This window comes from Bos grunniens, chromosome 10 (assembly GCF_055505025.1).
Source record: "Bos grunniens cultivar Pamir isolate PY7600 chromosome 10, Bosgru_T2T1.0, whole genome shotgun sequence".
In the NCBI taxonomy this organism is placed as follows: domain Eukaryota; kingdom Metazoa; phylum Chordata; class Mammalia; order Artiodactyla; family Bovidae; genus Bos; species Bos grunniens.
In genome coordinates, this window is record NC_141174.1 from 12098052 (window position 1) to 12114073 (window position 16022).

At 40.5% G+C, this 16022-nt stretch overlaps 1 long non-coding RNA gene across 3 annotated transcripts in view; it reads right to left on the minus strand.

Moving 5' to 3' along the window:
• LOC147363922 (uncharacterized) overlaps window positions 1-16022 on the minus strand; it is a 114361-nt gene that overhangs the window by 37350 nt on the left and 60989 nt on the right. The window contains exon 3 of one of the 3 annotated variants that reach the window (XR_015133924.1): window positions 3169-3312. The exons of 1 other annotated variant lie outside the window; for it this stretch is intronic. This is a non-coding gene — a long non-coding RNA (uncharacterized LOC147363922). Of the gene's footprint in view, window positions 1-2883; window positions 3313-16022 lie in introns of those variants that run through there. One more of the 3 variants, XR_015133923.1, reaches the window with a different exon arrangement.

Here is a 16022-nt window from a genome sequence, read left to right on the forward strand (position 1 = left end):
TATAGTCCATGGGGTCGCAAAGAGTCGGACACGATTGAACAATTTCACTTTACTTCACTTCCCTCATAGCTCAGTTGGTAAAGAATCTGCCTGTGATGCAAGAGACCTGGGTTTGATTCCTGGGTCAGGAAGATCCCCTGCCAAAGGAAATGGCAATCCACTCCAGTATCATTGCCTGGAAAATCCCATGGACAGAGGAGGCTGGCAGGCTACAGTCCACAGGGTTGCAAGAGTCGGACACGGCTTAGCAACTAAACCACCACCACCACCAGAGTTTAAGATAAAAGTGATTATCTAGGTGGCCCATGGTAATCACAGGAGATATTTAAAAGTAGAAATATAGAAAAGGAGGTCAGAGAAATTCAAGGAATTTCAATAAATTTATTAGATAGTAAATGATTGTTGCTTCAAACCACTGTTTGTTGTAATTTGTCATGGCATCAATAGGGAACTAATATGTAGGTTGCAAAGGTCAAGTTGTTGATAGACTATGCAAAGGAATGATCACTAGTAATGGACTAAACAATCCTACCAAGCAGGGTAAGGAAGAAGAAGTAAAATGAGAAGGATGATGAGACAAAGTGAATTAAAATTTTTGGAAATTCCTTGGAAGTCCAGTGGTTAAGACTTTGCCTTATAAGCAGGGGATGAGGGTTCAATCCCTGGTCAAGAGATAAGATCCTCTATGCCTTGTGGGCAAAAACAAAACAAAACAAAAAACGGAAGCAATATTATAACAGATTCAATAAAGACTTAAAATATGGTCCACATCAAAAAAAAATCTTAAAAAATAATAAAATGAAAAAAATACACTTGATGGATTGAATAAGTATTAGAATCACATGCTGAAGGAGGTAAGCTGAACCCAGAATATGGCCATCAGAGTGTATGGTTGAAATGGGATAAAAGCAAGAAATTTGGAATCGCAAAGGACAAATTATTGTTAAAAGCCAGGAGAGTGGGTGGATTATCTGTATATGTGCTGAAGCTACATAACATGGTGACAGGAATGATCATTGAGAAAGACCTGGAGAATGAGCCAGGCACTAAAGTCTCGGATGAAAGGTAAGGAAAGATAAGGGGTACTGACGGACGATGGTGTCATGAATGGATGATAGATAGTAGTTTGATGTCATGCATGTGTGCTAAGTCACTCAGTCACATCTGATGCTTTTTGACCCTATGGACTAGAGTCTGTGAGGCTTCTCTGTCCATGGAATTCTTCAGGTAAGAATGCTGGAGTGGGTTGCCATGCCCTCCTCCAGGGGACCCTCCCGACCCAGGGATCGAACCCATACCTCCTGCATTGGCAGGTGGGTCCTTTACCACTAGCACCACTGGGGAAGTCCCCATAGTTTGATGGCACTTGCTTCAAAAGTCATTGGGTTTGTGGGTGGTCAGAGGAGAGATGATTTAGAAACTGTAACAAAGAACAAGGAGGACAATTATTTTACAAAAAAATGTCATAGAGAAACAGCTATCATAGGAGAGAACTTTAGGAAAACATTCATTTTCCCTTAAAGAAAGATGATGAGAAAATCCTTTATAAAATAGCTTTTTTTTTTTTGCTCCCTGATGATCAATTATGATTCCAAAGAGAAATGTGGAACAGTTTGGTGCTTTGGAGAAAAATGATAGCTTGCGTTAGATTTTGTTTTTGCTCTTCAGTCGCTAAGTTGTATCTGACTCTTTGTGATCCTGTGGACTATAGCACACCAAGCTCCCCTGTCCCCGCTCTCTCCCAGAGTTTGTTCAGTTTCATGTCCACTGAGTTGGTGATGATATCTAACCATCAATCCTCTGCTGCCCCCTTAGATTTAGGGTTGTATAGAGCTATAGTAGCATAGGAGTCCTTGTAAAGAATATCATGTGAGCTTGGACCTCTTGTGGACATAGAAGTCATGAAAGCCTTTTTTGGAGAAGATGGGCCTTTGATTCTAATTTTACCTTCTTTCTTGGAGTTGATTATTTAAGCAATGGGGCTGAAGTGGTAGTATTATAGAGGTAGGGATTAATGGTATTATTAGGTTCATGAGACAATCTCTGGACATTCCTTAAATCCTGATGTTTTACATTTAAGAACACTGAGGCACAGGGAGATTGAATAAATCTTATGAATTTTGTCAGCATGCAAGTTGGAAGGCTAGGATCCAAGTTCAAGCAATTGAAGTCTAGAGAAGGGAGTTTTAACTATGATGTGAGAGGCACTCTGGATTGCTTGCTGACTAATGGATGGATTCAGAGGGATCTGGTATTTGGGAAAACATCCTTGCTGGGGGTTAGGGTTATGTCAGTTTGCTGAAGATCCAACACTAATGAAACACTGGCTTGAGTCTATGAGACTTTGAAGACTTATTGCCATAATGCTGTGTTCTTTAGTCTCTTACTCTTAGAATACTAACTACTCCTAGAAACCCAGTCACCATGCTGTAAGGAAGCCCAGAAGAGAAATGGAGGCCACAGGCCCTGAGACTCAGCTGACCTATCACTGGATCAATGGAACCAGCTTGCCAGGCATGGGGGTAAGATATCTTGAGTATAAATCCCCCAGCCCTAAACTGTGCTCCCCAATTGATGCCACATGGAGCAGACACAGGCCTCCCCTTTTGAGTCTTGCTCAAATCTCATATTTATGAGAAAAATAAATAATTGTTATTGTAAGCCACAAAATTTAGAAGTTTGTGATACCACAATAAATAACTGGAAAATTGAACCACCAAGTTACCAGATATCCAAGAGCTTTTGTTTCCCCAGCTGTAAAGTGAAGATCAGAGCATCAGACCAGAGGTTTATCATACAAATTCATGGGATGTGGAAACACACATATTCTGGTCAAAGTTGCCTTCCCCAATATCGTGCCCCCTACACATCCCAGATTAGAGAAAAGAGCCAGAAGTGTTTATTTTAAGAAAATTGTTTCCTTCTGCTGTGTATCTGTGGTTGTTGTTCAGCCACCAAGTCGAGTATGTGTGCATGCTAAACTGCTTCAGTTGTGTTCAACTCTTTGCAACCCTATGGACTGTAGCCCACCAGGCTCCTTTGTCCATGGGATTCTCCAGGCAAGAATACTTGAGAGGGTTGCCAATTTCCTCCTCTAGGGGATCTTCCCGACCCAAGGATTGAACCCACATTTCTTCTATCTCCTGCATTGGCAGGCAGATTCTTTACCATTAGTGCCATCTGGGAAGCCCTGCAAGGCAGAAAGAAGATTATTCTATCTGTTGATTCTGATTCTCCAAATAGTTCACATTCTCACTGGATTCAGGTCTCTGATCAAATTCCGTCTTCCTAGAGAGGCTTTTCTTGGCTCCCCTGTAAAAAATATAAAATACTCTTTAACTTAATATTAATTAATATTAATACTGTTAATATTCATGACTTTTCTTCATAGCTTTGATCATCATCTGAATAGCAGTATATATTTGTATGTTTATTATATTGTTTCACTCAGTGAACACAAAATTTCACAAGAGCTGGGATTTTTCACTATTTTGTGCTCTACTATCTTTGCAGCACCCAGGACAGTGCCTGACATAGAGCAGGAATTCGATAAATATTGGCTGAATGGTTAATGAATGAACTTTCTCTGGTATGGTCCTTGCTTTTGTTTTAATTTACTTCTTTCAGATGGTATGTGGAAGACATGTTGAACAGAGTACTGACTTCAAGATTAGAAAGTGAGACAGACTGTAAGAAAGGAAAAGGCAGTCAAATATGCCAATTACTTCCAAAGGGTAATGGCATATTTTGAAATTTGGAGGCTGCTTTATTAAAATTCATTTTGTGCTACATAAAATAAGGAATTGGGAGCCTGACAGAAACGAAGCTCAAATAGGCATTCATTTCCTTTATCTTTTTACAAGACAGATCAATTAGTAATTTTATGCTTGAAAAAACTCATTTTTAAATGTTATGTGGGACTCAGTGTAATATCAAATCTGGCCTAGTGTCACCTTTATTAGGGAATTGAAAGCACTTCTACATCTGTGCATTCCACCAAAAAAAAAATACTCAGCAACTCAGTTTTTGCCATCTAAAGTTTATAACAGGAGGAGAAAAACGGGCACAGAAATGATCTTGTCTCATAATTAACTCCCACAAAAAGTTAAGGCAAATGATCAGCTCTGGAATGGAACGTTTTGGGCTACACTTCCATTCGTAAACCAAGCCATGGAAACCCTCCCAGACAGGTGTGTTAGAGTCCAGATGGCCTCAGTGAGGGTCCAGGAAGCCAATGCCTTCTGCTGTGTTCCTGGCCACTCGCACAGGCTCTCTGGATTTGGCGGCGGCAGCGCCCAGCTGGGGGGCGGCCACGGGGGCGTGCAGGTGGTGCTAGATGAGAAGCAGAGTTTCCAAGCAAGAGACTGCCTTTCTCCGGGAGAACTGCCTCCCTTTTCACTACCGGGTTATAAAACTAAGATCCAAGTCCGTTTGCAGCTGATAAAGATCCCAGATACCTTTTTGATAAGAGAGCTTAGGTGTTACTTAACCTCAGTATCCTAACTGGGGTAATTGCACCCTGCCACTTGAAATTTCCCCTGAGAATTCAATCAGAACCAGCCTTGGCCTTTGCTTTTCTGTCCCCTTTTGGGTTGCTGTGTGGCTATTAAACAGCTGCTGAGCTCCACTCTACCCAACACAAAAGAGTGTGTATTCTTTATGAATTGGATATTGGGGTAAGGATGGGGAATGTTGGCAAGCCTCCATGTGGATCTAGTTCTAGCAGGATGTTTTGCTGGTATAACTATAAACAAGGAAACTTTGGCCCTTTTGAACGCAAACAGTGTCTTAGAGAAGTGATGCTGACTGATGCATTTGGTCCCTTCCAGTGAGAATAAGGCAGTGAGGGAACTCTGCAAGTCACCAATCTGATGATGGACTCTCTACCTGGTGGAAGGAGCCCTATGGGATGACTACTGTGCAAACAGCCCTACCAAGAAAAACTCAAAGAACCATATTCAAAGTACTGGAAGGAAGCCTTGTCTTTCTTCTCTCCTCTCAGCACTTCCAGGCCCACTGTGGCTCAGAGGGTAAAGCATCTGCCGGCAATGTGGGAGACCTGGGTTCGAACCTTGGGTCGGGAAGATCCCCTGGAGAAGGAAATGGCAACCCAGTCCAGTATTCTTGCCTGAAGAATCCCATGGACAGAGGAGTCTGGTGGGCCACAGTCCACGGGGTCGCAAAGAGTCAGACACGACTGAGCGACTTCACTTTCACTTTCTTTCAGCACTTCCATCAACTTACCCTCCATCCAGCATTCATGTTCTAGAAGGGCTTATCCGTGGAGGTAGAACCCCTTTGGAAGAAGGCTGAAAGCTCCCAGTTCCCCAGATATCCACCTCCTCATTCTCTTAGCACTTTGTTGGGTTAAGACTGCATTTTCAGAAGGAATTGTTAAGAGTGTGTTAATTCAGAAATCTATTCATAGCTACATTTACTATGCCAGCAGGTTTTAAATAGTCCCCTGTACCAAACTCAACCAAAGGAAATCCTCAAAGAGGACAGACTTCCAGGTTACATCCATGCCTGCGCCTGATTCCAGGAGTGCTACTTAGGGCTCCATCCTTCTCTCACAACCAGACGGCTTCCGTGGACAAGCAAAGGGAAGGCAGGCTACTGTAGGAATATTACTCAGAGCACTTTAATTTATAGAAAGAGAAATAATTCACTAATACTAGTTCCTTGACAGTGGGGAAAAAATGTGACTAGCTAAAGTGTCTGTAAGTCCTTTTCTGTATTCTTCTCTTTGTATAAATCCATATTTACAGGAAAAAAAATGCTCATCTTGTACTTTTCTGCACAGATGTGTGAGCTAGTCCTTCAAAGTCTTCAAATAAGACATGTCAAGTTTTTCTCCCCAAAATAAGCTGCTTTCATCAATATTAAATTCTGCTGAAGCAGTTTGTGTCACTTACAATTGTGATGGTTTCAAGCAACAGAAAGCTTAGCTGTAGTTCAAACAAACAGACTTTTCTCACATAACCAGAACTCCAGAGGTGGGTGGTTCAGAATCAGCACAGTCGCTCTAGGAAGTTTATATTAAAGAGTTAGGCTCCTTCTGCCTCCTGCTTCATCATTCTTAGCTTGTGTCTATTAATCAGTACTTTGTGATTGTAAGGTGGCTGCGTTCCTACCATTGACCTTGATAGTGTACAGATACAAATTGCCTTTGGTATGAATCAACATACATGGTCCCCAGAAAAAATTTCCATCAGCAGTAAATTTACTACTTGTAGGATTTACAGTGTCAAACCTACTCTTTGTCCTCCTCCTCTATCAACCTCAGGCATACAGTCTTGAAACCCAACTTCAGGATACTAGTTGGGAGAAAAAACTTTCCCTCCACCCTCTTACGTTCAGTCTTGGAGGTCTGTGGATTAAACTAACAAAAGCCATGTTAAGAGGAGAAAGGCACAGAATTTTTCTGAATAGTCATATGCACAGTAGTTCATAGGAATGACACTTAAGTCTGATCAGACTCAGGGGCTTTTATATCATTTTACCATAGGAAAGGGGGTTAGGCTTCAACGATTACAAATTGTGATTAGGAAACATTTAGGGGAACTAAGGGGACAAAAAGGGCTATTTTAGTAAGATTTGTTTATATGAACTCATCTTGGTGTTGATGCCTCATCTCAGGTGATAAAGAGTCACTCTTTTCTTCTTGTGACAAGGGGGTCACCTTCTCAAAAGGGAAATTTATGCTTTGTTTTTAGGCAGAGAAAGGGAGAGCAGAGAACTCTTCCTGTATCTGTTGATTCTCAATTGCCTTCAGCTTAAAGCAATCTTTGGGTCAAAATGGCATAATTTGGGGGGTTACATCCTGATCCCCATCAACATCTATCTGCAAGATCCCCTACATATTGCCAGTTATTGAGGAGAGGAAAGTTGATTGTTTCATGTTGGAATTTTATTTGAGTCTATAAAAGGTCTGAAGATGAAAGTCTTTAATAAGGGGAGTCTCTGTATAAGTGTTAAATTAATGACGATGAGCCTCACAGTTGATTATGGCCCAGAAATATATCACAACACTGCAGCTGAGCACGCGGCACTAAACAGTGGGATAAGTCAACTGTTCTTTCCTTGGACAGTAAAGAATCTGCCTGCAATACAGGAGACCCAGGTTCGATCCCTGAGTCAGGAAGATCTCCTGGAGAAGGAAATTCTTCTTGCCTGAAGAATTCCATGGACAGAGGAGTGTGACACGATCGAGCAACTAACACTTCATTATCGTTCAGCCTGGTGGACAGAATGAGACCTGGGATATGTAAATGTTGATGGCTGGGTTAGAGAGACAGAGAGAAGACAAAACAAAACGGTAGCACTGCAGATGCTGCTGTGCTAAGTGGTCACCCTAGGGGAGGGCTTAGCAGCTGGAAAGTAGAAGGTAACTTTGAAATCCAGCTTAATCTTCTCCCTGAACCAGGGGGCCAAATCTGCTTTCATGGCTAGAGTCAAATGCCCTAATTATTACCCAATTTGCTTTAAACTGATTCCTTTTAGTTTATTAACAAGTTTATGAGTTAGGTTTCAGTGAACTCTTCACCTATACAAGTCTTTTTGTTTTTCCGTCTTGATTTCAAGAGTGAGTTAGTGAAATTATTGACCAAGATTGGGTCACGGCAATGAAATGCAAACTACGGTTGTTGAATTGAGGTGAAGAATCAGATTCACTTGGGAAAATTCAATCTCATTCTCACTCTCTTCTTGTCACTAATGGCCTTGAGGAAGAACCTTCTGTAAACACTATAATTAGTATTATATAAACAGAGGCTTTATCTAGGTTTTCAATGGCCTCTGGGAGGTGGTCTCAGGTCCAACCCATGCACAGATCTAGGTGGGAAAAAATTTATTCTGTAATAGGTGTGGGTTTAAAACCCAGTTCTTCCTCCACTGCTGCTTTGGAATAGAAAGTTCCTGAACAGTCTGTTAAAAGGCAATTTAACTTCCTTAAGACAAAACCCAAGATAACTGTTTCCAGTATATTGCAGGAAGAATTTGAGAAAGCAGGATGAATTTTCTAATATGGAATCGGGCCAAAGCAAAGGCTAACTCACTGCCACCAGGCCCTTAATGGGCACAATCTTAGGGCCATTGCCTCTTCCATTAAAATACCTCTAGGTTTTGAACTGATCTTCAGTGTTGCTGAATCCTGTTATTAAATTGGCCGTTTTGCTTTTCACGTTTTATTTGCCTATTTTTTTTTCTTTTGACCTCAAAGCCTTTTAGGTCTTCATCATTGCAGCTGGCAGAAGACCTCCTATCTTCATTTAATTGTTTCTGTTTGCCATAATGTCTCTCCTTAGCCTGAAGCATGTTTTAATTGGACAAAACCATCATTTTATGTTCAAGTTGGTTAAGGAGCTCAAAGCCTTACTTTAGGGTGCATGCTAAGTTGCTTCAATCCTATCTGACTCTTTGTGATTCTATGGACTGTAGCCCACCAGGCTCTTCTGTTCATGGGATTCTTTAGGCAAGAATACTGGAATGGGTTGCCATTTCCTCTCTCAAGGGATCTTCCTGGTCCAGGGATCGAACCCATGATTCTTATGTTTCCGGCTTTGGCAGGTGGATTCTTTACCCCTAACACTATCTGGGAAGCTCAACCTTAGGATGATTCGCCTTATTAAATGGCCTGTACAAGACATGTTGACCTGGAGACTGAAACTCTTCCAAGACTTACAGATCTCCTGGGATCCAGAGAATAAGATCACAGGGCAGAGGGTGTCAAGAACTTTCTGATTTTAATGATACTAATAAATAGATTTTGCCTCAATTGGGCCACATTTAACCTGCTAATGGAATGGAATGGGAAGCCAGATTGCTTTATAATTGACAGCTTTGTCTCCCAGCAGATGGCTGTAATCTCCTACGTGTGCCAAACACTGACTCTAGGATTTTTGAGTTTGTAGTGAAAACAGAAAGGACAAATATTTATCGTAATTACAACATTTGCACACTGGATACAGTTTCACAGCCTTTTAATCCTCCTTGACTAGAAAATACAGAGTGCCTTTTTCTTTTCCATGCCAGTGAAAGTTTATTTACCAATGCTTTGAGAAACATTTCAATTTTTTAAAAAATATAAAGCCAGGACATACAGAAACAGCTCTCTTTTTAGCTTACTTACTAGTGAATCTGTACAGTCAATTCTGGATTGATCTGAGGAAATGATCCAGTTTTCAGATTTCTTTTTTTCCATTCATGACTGCTGGTTAGTTCTTGTCAAGAAGGTCAGTTGGAGATCTCTCCAGTTATTTTCATGACTATATTCTATTCAATCTACGGAAACTGCTTATGGGACAACATGGCCTGCACCCAATTAATCCTATTGGATTATGTCCACATCCATTGTTAGCAAATCGTGAGTCAGCAACTACATTATGGTCTTTCCCCAAAGTACTGAACTGTTTCCAGAGAACTGCAAGTTGTAATTCAAATGTAAATTGCTGGGACCAAAATCAATGGAAATCATACAGCCCCAGCAAGTATGAGTTTAAGACACACCTCTTCCATTCAGGTTTTGCTGCCTTGAAGAAATGAAGTGAAAGTCACTCAGTCTTGTCTGACTTTTTGCGACCCCATAGACTGACTATACAGTCCATGGAATTCTCCAGGCCAGAATACTGGAGTGGATAGCCTTTCCCTTCTCCGGGGAATCTTTCCCACCCAGGAATCGAACTAGGGTCTCCTGCATTGTGGGTGGATTCTTTATCAACTGAGCTATCAGAGAAGCTCACTTGCTGAAGCAGGGAAGCAAGAAACACTTGCTGCCTTTGGCAAGTCCATTAATGTTTGGACCATCTCCTGACTTGTCTAATACTACACTTTGAATATGGTGAGTTTGACAAAATGTTCAACAGTATCATATATCTGGTCACTCAGATTCTTGCTTCTTGTAGTATTTGATTAAAAGTATCTGATGGTGTTAGACTGCATACATAGCCACATCATGCCACGGACTATCCGTGCTCTCCTTACTGCTTAAAAAAGGTGCACGGCATCCCATTCAGTCAACTTCAGTTGTGGTCTGTGGAGCTGTGCAGTGCGTGAAACGTGCATGGGTATACACAGCAGCCTTGGGAAGGATTCATTCAGGGGAAAAAAAAATCTTTTACTGTTCACTGATTCCCAAGTGACATTCTGAGTTGTGGAATGACAAAGACAAAGCAGAGTTGCCCACTGGCTGTGATGTGGTGTGAGGCCAGGACAATGAGACAGATACTCTAACAGAGTTGCTGTGCGCAGACCATGGAGGAGGTAACCAGCTCTGTTCCTTGTAGCTGACTTGGAGTTTGAAGACTAATTTGTCATTATTCATGCCAAAAGGGGAAGTGAGTCATTCTGAGCAGAAGAAACAGATAGATGAAGCTCATGACACACTGGAAAACCTGTCCTACGTACATGTGACTATGACTTAGGGAAAAATTTTGCAGGTTAGTGGAATTGAGCAAATAAAAATTTAGAATGTTAATTTGGGGCAATTCAGAAAGAGTTCATATTCTCCAAGTGGTGTAAGTTTTATTGCTGAAACAAAGATCCTAGAAACTTCTCAAGCAGCTGAGTGTTTTATTTAAGTGTTATGTTTTAAAAACTCAGTAATAGGAGATTTCTATGGTATTGTAGATAGAAATAAAGATATTAAATCTAAAAGGGAAAGTTGATAAATTCAGCTTTTCTTTTGATTCATCTTTTATTTTTTTTAATCACTTTATTGAACTATGATTGACATGCAAAAATCTGTACTTATTTAATGTATACAATTTGATGAGGGTGGAGATAAATATAAATCTGTGAGACTCACCACAATCAATGCTATAACCCATCACCTCTAAAAGTTTCTTCCCACCCTCTTTATTTTTTTTTTCTGTGCTATTTTTTTTAATTTTATTTTATTTTTAAACTTTACATAATTGTATTAGTTTTGCCAAATATCAAAATGAATCCGCCACAGGTATACATGTGTTTTCCATCCTGAACACTCCTCCCTCCTCCCTCCCCATACCATCCCTCTGGGTCGTCCCAGTGCACTAGCCCCAAGCATCTTTTATTTTTAAAATTATTCCTATTTGCAAAAAATAACTCGAGAGTTAAATTCTGTTAATACTGACTACAAGGGTGGATCCAGTTCCATCACTGGTACTCCTTTACAATTTCATCAGTTTGAATGTTAGCTAGAAATACATCACCATCACTTAGAACCTGGAAATTTTTGTCATGCAAAGACTGCCTCTGTTGTAAGGGGATCTGATACATAATCGTGCAGAGCTATAAACAATACCACTCAGACCTACAGAACTTTCTGAGAACTTGTAAAGAGCGGAGGTCACTCAATTAGATCTGACTTTGTAATTCCTCTTGAGAGGAAAGTCCAGTTGGATAAGCTTTATATCCAATCTTTTTGTTTTTTTGGCTTTCCAGGTCTTCTCTGTGGTGACATTTACCATGATAGATTGCCACCTGTATTGTGGGCACTGATTTCTGGTTAAGGTGTGGCAGTTCAGGCATTCCTCTAAAACACTGGCATCCAGATCTGCTGTATCATCAGAATTATAAGTAGGACCTTTAGGCATACTCTCCGGGATGAAATTACTGCTATCAGCCCCTTAGTGAAGTGAAGTCGCTCAGTCATGTCCGACTCTTTGCGACCCCATGGACTGTAGCCTACCAGGCTTCTCTGTCCACAGGATTTTCCAGGCAATAGTCCTGGAGTGGATTGCCATTTCCTTCTCCAGGGGAACTTCCCAACCAAGGGATTGAACTCGGGTGTCCCACATTATAGGCAGACGCTTTACCGTCTGAGCCACCAGGGAAGTCCATCAGCCCCTTAGGCACCCTATTTATAAGTTTTTCAGATCTAGAATTCATTGTTAATAGTTTTGACTGTCCTAATAGCCCCTCTGCTTTTTTATCACACAAATTAAGAATGGACAATAATGCTCTGTGACTTGTGGACACAGCAGAGGAAGGAGAAGGTGGGACGGATTGAGAGAGTAGCATTGAAACACTTCCAGTACAGTGTGTAAAGCAGACAGCGAGTGGGAAGCCGCTGTGTAACTCAGAGCTCAGCCTGCTGCTCTGCTGACATAGGCGGGTGGCAAGGAGGTTCAGGACAGAGGGGATTCATGTGTACATACAGCTGATTCATGTTGTGGGATGGCAGAAACCAACACAACATGGTAAAGCAATTATCCTCCAATTAAAAATAAGTTAAAGAAAAGAATGCTCTGTGATGACCCAGATGGGTGGGATAGGGACTGGGAGGGAGGCCCAGAGGGAGGGGATATGTGTGTACAAAAAGCTGATTCACTTCCTTGTACAGCAGAAACTAATACACCATTGTAATGCAATTATACTCCAATAAGAAAAAAAAAAAAAAGAATGTCCTAGTTATGGTGCAAGTGACCCTCAAGATAGCACCACTGGTACCTGGAAATCTTCATCTAACAATGACAATCCACTGAGTTTAAAGTCTTTATACATTGGTGAGCAATCTTTGAAAAAGCAGCCTTCAGAGCAAAGAAAAAAAATCATGGAGTTATAAGTGACCTGGTGAGACATGGATGTCCAAGCAGCTGCCAGAAGTTGACCGATCCAAAGTCAAAGGAAAACTCAATTTGAGTGTTGGCTCATTTAAGGAGAAAGCATGATCATTATTGCCTACCTAAAGATTATTGTCACACTGACACAACAGACTAGTCCTCTAAATTGAGGAATATTTGTGCTAGGAAATCAAGTGCCTGGCACAGAGTAATCACTCTGTTAACATTGGCAATTAATTAATATTATGTTATATTATAATTTATATTATATAATTAATAATTATAAAATAATACTTTTATAATCATAAAATAATAAAAATAATATTACAAATAATAGTATTATAAACATATTACTGTTCCATAGAACTGAGAAATAAACTGAAATTTCAAGTTGAACATAAAAGCAAGTACTACTCTTTTACATGAATTAACACAAAGCCTATAATTCAAGCTATATATTGAAAAAACCTTTCTGCCAAATTCATAATGTGAGGAGATAGCCCCCCTGCGCTTTGATCCTGCTATACAGGTGGAAATACAAAACAGCTCATGTCTGATAATATGTACTCCTCTACAGTGTTTGACAGAGATAGTTTGGAAGATGTGATTTAACTAAAAGAATCTCTGGAACGGAAATGACAAGCCTTCTTACAATGAGATTAAGCATTCTGCAGCTTCTAAGAACAACTCTAGTTACAGTCTTGGGAAAAATGCAACATATTCCAGACACCTTGCTAGATTTCATATTTTACAACCATCATCCCATTGGATTTTCTCAGAAGTCCTATGAGGTAGTATTCTTCCTTCTTTTCACATATGAGGAAACTGGGATTCAAGAACTGGTTCCTATCACACAGCCAGTAATTGGTGGGCTGTGGTTTGAACCCAGACTGACTGAATCCAAAGTCTGTATTTTTAATCACTACAATTCATGGCTTTCCCACTAATGCAAGTTCAGTGTGAGCTCTGTTCTTCTCTTTGCATTATTTTATGCATCAAGAGGCTTCACAGATGTGATTCCTTTAGACTGTCTGAATGATTGAGTGAACCTCAATGCAAAGATTGTTAGGTTTCTCTGAAACACCCTGTCTGTGATAAATCTCTCAAAGGAAATAGTCCAGGGATAATAAATTGAGGCATCTTGGGGACTCATGGGAATTTACCTCTGTGATTGATGGAATGAGCCGACTGTCACCTGCACATATAGTAAATAAAACCATGGAAATGCATGAGGTTGCCACCTGAAAATTGACATTGGTTTGTTCACTTTCTTACAGGAAGAATATAATTGAAATGAAGGAAGCTAAAGGGAACTGTAAGAGTGACTGATAGAAAGATAGAGCTTAGATTAGGAAACTAGAAGAGAGAATGAGAAGTTTTATTATTATGATATTACTATGTCTTCAAAGTATGCCAGCGCCCTTTTCTCAGTGAAATCACAAAGTATATAGCACTGCACTAGGCGCCGTGGAAGAGAGAGAAAGAGAGAGATCTGGGGGAGAGAAGAGGTGTGCGGTCTGCTCTAGACAGCTAATGATTTAATTAATGGTTTAAAATTAATTTATTGGATTGACTGGCATTCGCATGAACACCACAGGCATGCGTTCATCACCCAAGCCCACTTTGCTGATAATTTTGTGTAATTTGTCTATAACAAAATGGGCCTTCTGAGGAAGAAAACCCAAGCTCTCTTGAGCAGGAAAGGCTGAACAGAATGGAAAATGCACTGTGTCAACATCATGGAGGCAAAGTGTTCCTTAAATAGGCAAATGAAAGAACACCAAGGCAAGACCCTGCCTTTTATTATATGGCAAAGGAAAGCAGATAATTAACGATGCGAACTGCAGTAGACCTTGGTGCTTCCAGTATCCCAAATTTTAATTGGGGAATAGAGAATTGACTCCAAAAGAAAGAGGGTCAGGAAGAGTTCTTTAAATATGGCTTTATCAGCCTTATATTTTTCCCTCAAAAATGTGTACTTCATTTGTACATGATATAAATGGCTGACATTCCAGAGGATCTGAGATAATCATCAGGACCTCTTACAAGAAAGCGGAGGTACTGGGCTAACTCCTGAGAAATTATTTAGATATCTACTTCCAAGCCGCAGCTACATGGAAATGATGATGGAAGAGCATAAGCATGAAATTAGGAGGAAGTAACAGGAGGAGAAAAGTTCAAAAAGGGAAGGAAAAATATTTGGCTTAAATTTCAAGGAAACAGGAGGATAGAAACTTCCAACTGACGGTGTGTTTGGGCCTCCATGAGGAATTGTAAACATTTCCCTTTGAGACACTTCACACTAGGGTGAATCATGCTTCTAGCAAAGTCTTTTCTAATTAAGTCTTCTGTATCTGTCTGTAGGATGTGGAATTAGCTATGTCCTTGACTCCCAAACCTTTCCAGAATTTAACTCCAATTGGAAAACTTTAGTGTGAAACCGCACATCTCTCCTTTAAAGTCATAGCTGTTAAAAATGTGCTCGTGACTGTGGGCTATTGTGTCCCTGGAAGGAAAATTCCCAGAGAATGACAGGCTCAGGGCCATGGCGCCTGCTGAAAGTTCTTGAATGAACAGACCCTGACCACACAGTTAGAGAACACCTCTCTCCTACTGAATCTTTCTAGTACAAAATCTCACCCCGTGTCATTGTCCTCATGACAAGGGGTATGTTCTGAAGCCAGGTTCAGCATTCTGTCAGTGGTCAAGCCCTTTGCCATTTAGACAGCCACTACGCCTCTGCTCACTCGGGTTGTGGAGGCAAACAATGATTGTCACTCGGGTTTAATGATAGTTTCACTTTGAAGAGTTCAGAATAAAAGACACCCTGAACACAAAATAATGGTCTCCGCGGATTACTATGATCGTCCAAGAACAGAAGATGAAAAGGGAAAAGTCCTTGGTAGTGTAAGCTTTTTATGACATATGAACGGACAGCCCATGCTTTCTGGACCCAGGATGTCACGGAGACCTGCCAGATTTGAAGGTTAGAAAGTTCTTGTGGGCAAACAGAAGTGACATGCATTGCATAAGCTTCTGCCTGGAGGAAGTTTCAAAGATTCCTCATATCCTGGGCTACATGAGAGTTATAAAATCTAACCAATAAACATTACAGATCTAGACTGCTATCTTCCAATGCAGGCATTTATTTTGGAAGACTAGATACACATATTGTCTTTTCATTGGGGAGATTGAAAGTTCCAAGTGCATAACCCTGCCTCTCTCTCTCTTGGATTAATGTCAGTTAAATGTCTTGGTTTCAAAGTGTCAGTGAAAAAGCTAACAGCACTTCATTTGAAAAGGAAAGATGCCAAGAGACACAGTGACTTAATGTCAACCTCCATCCAGTTAATGCTTAGGTCTTCTTCAATCAGAGAGTGATTTCAAGTGAAAAAAGCAAAATTCTCCATTAACTACAGATTTAGTCATAATTTCTAGAGAGCTTAAAGTAAGGATGAAAAATCACATTTTTAGACAGTT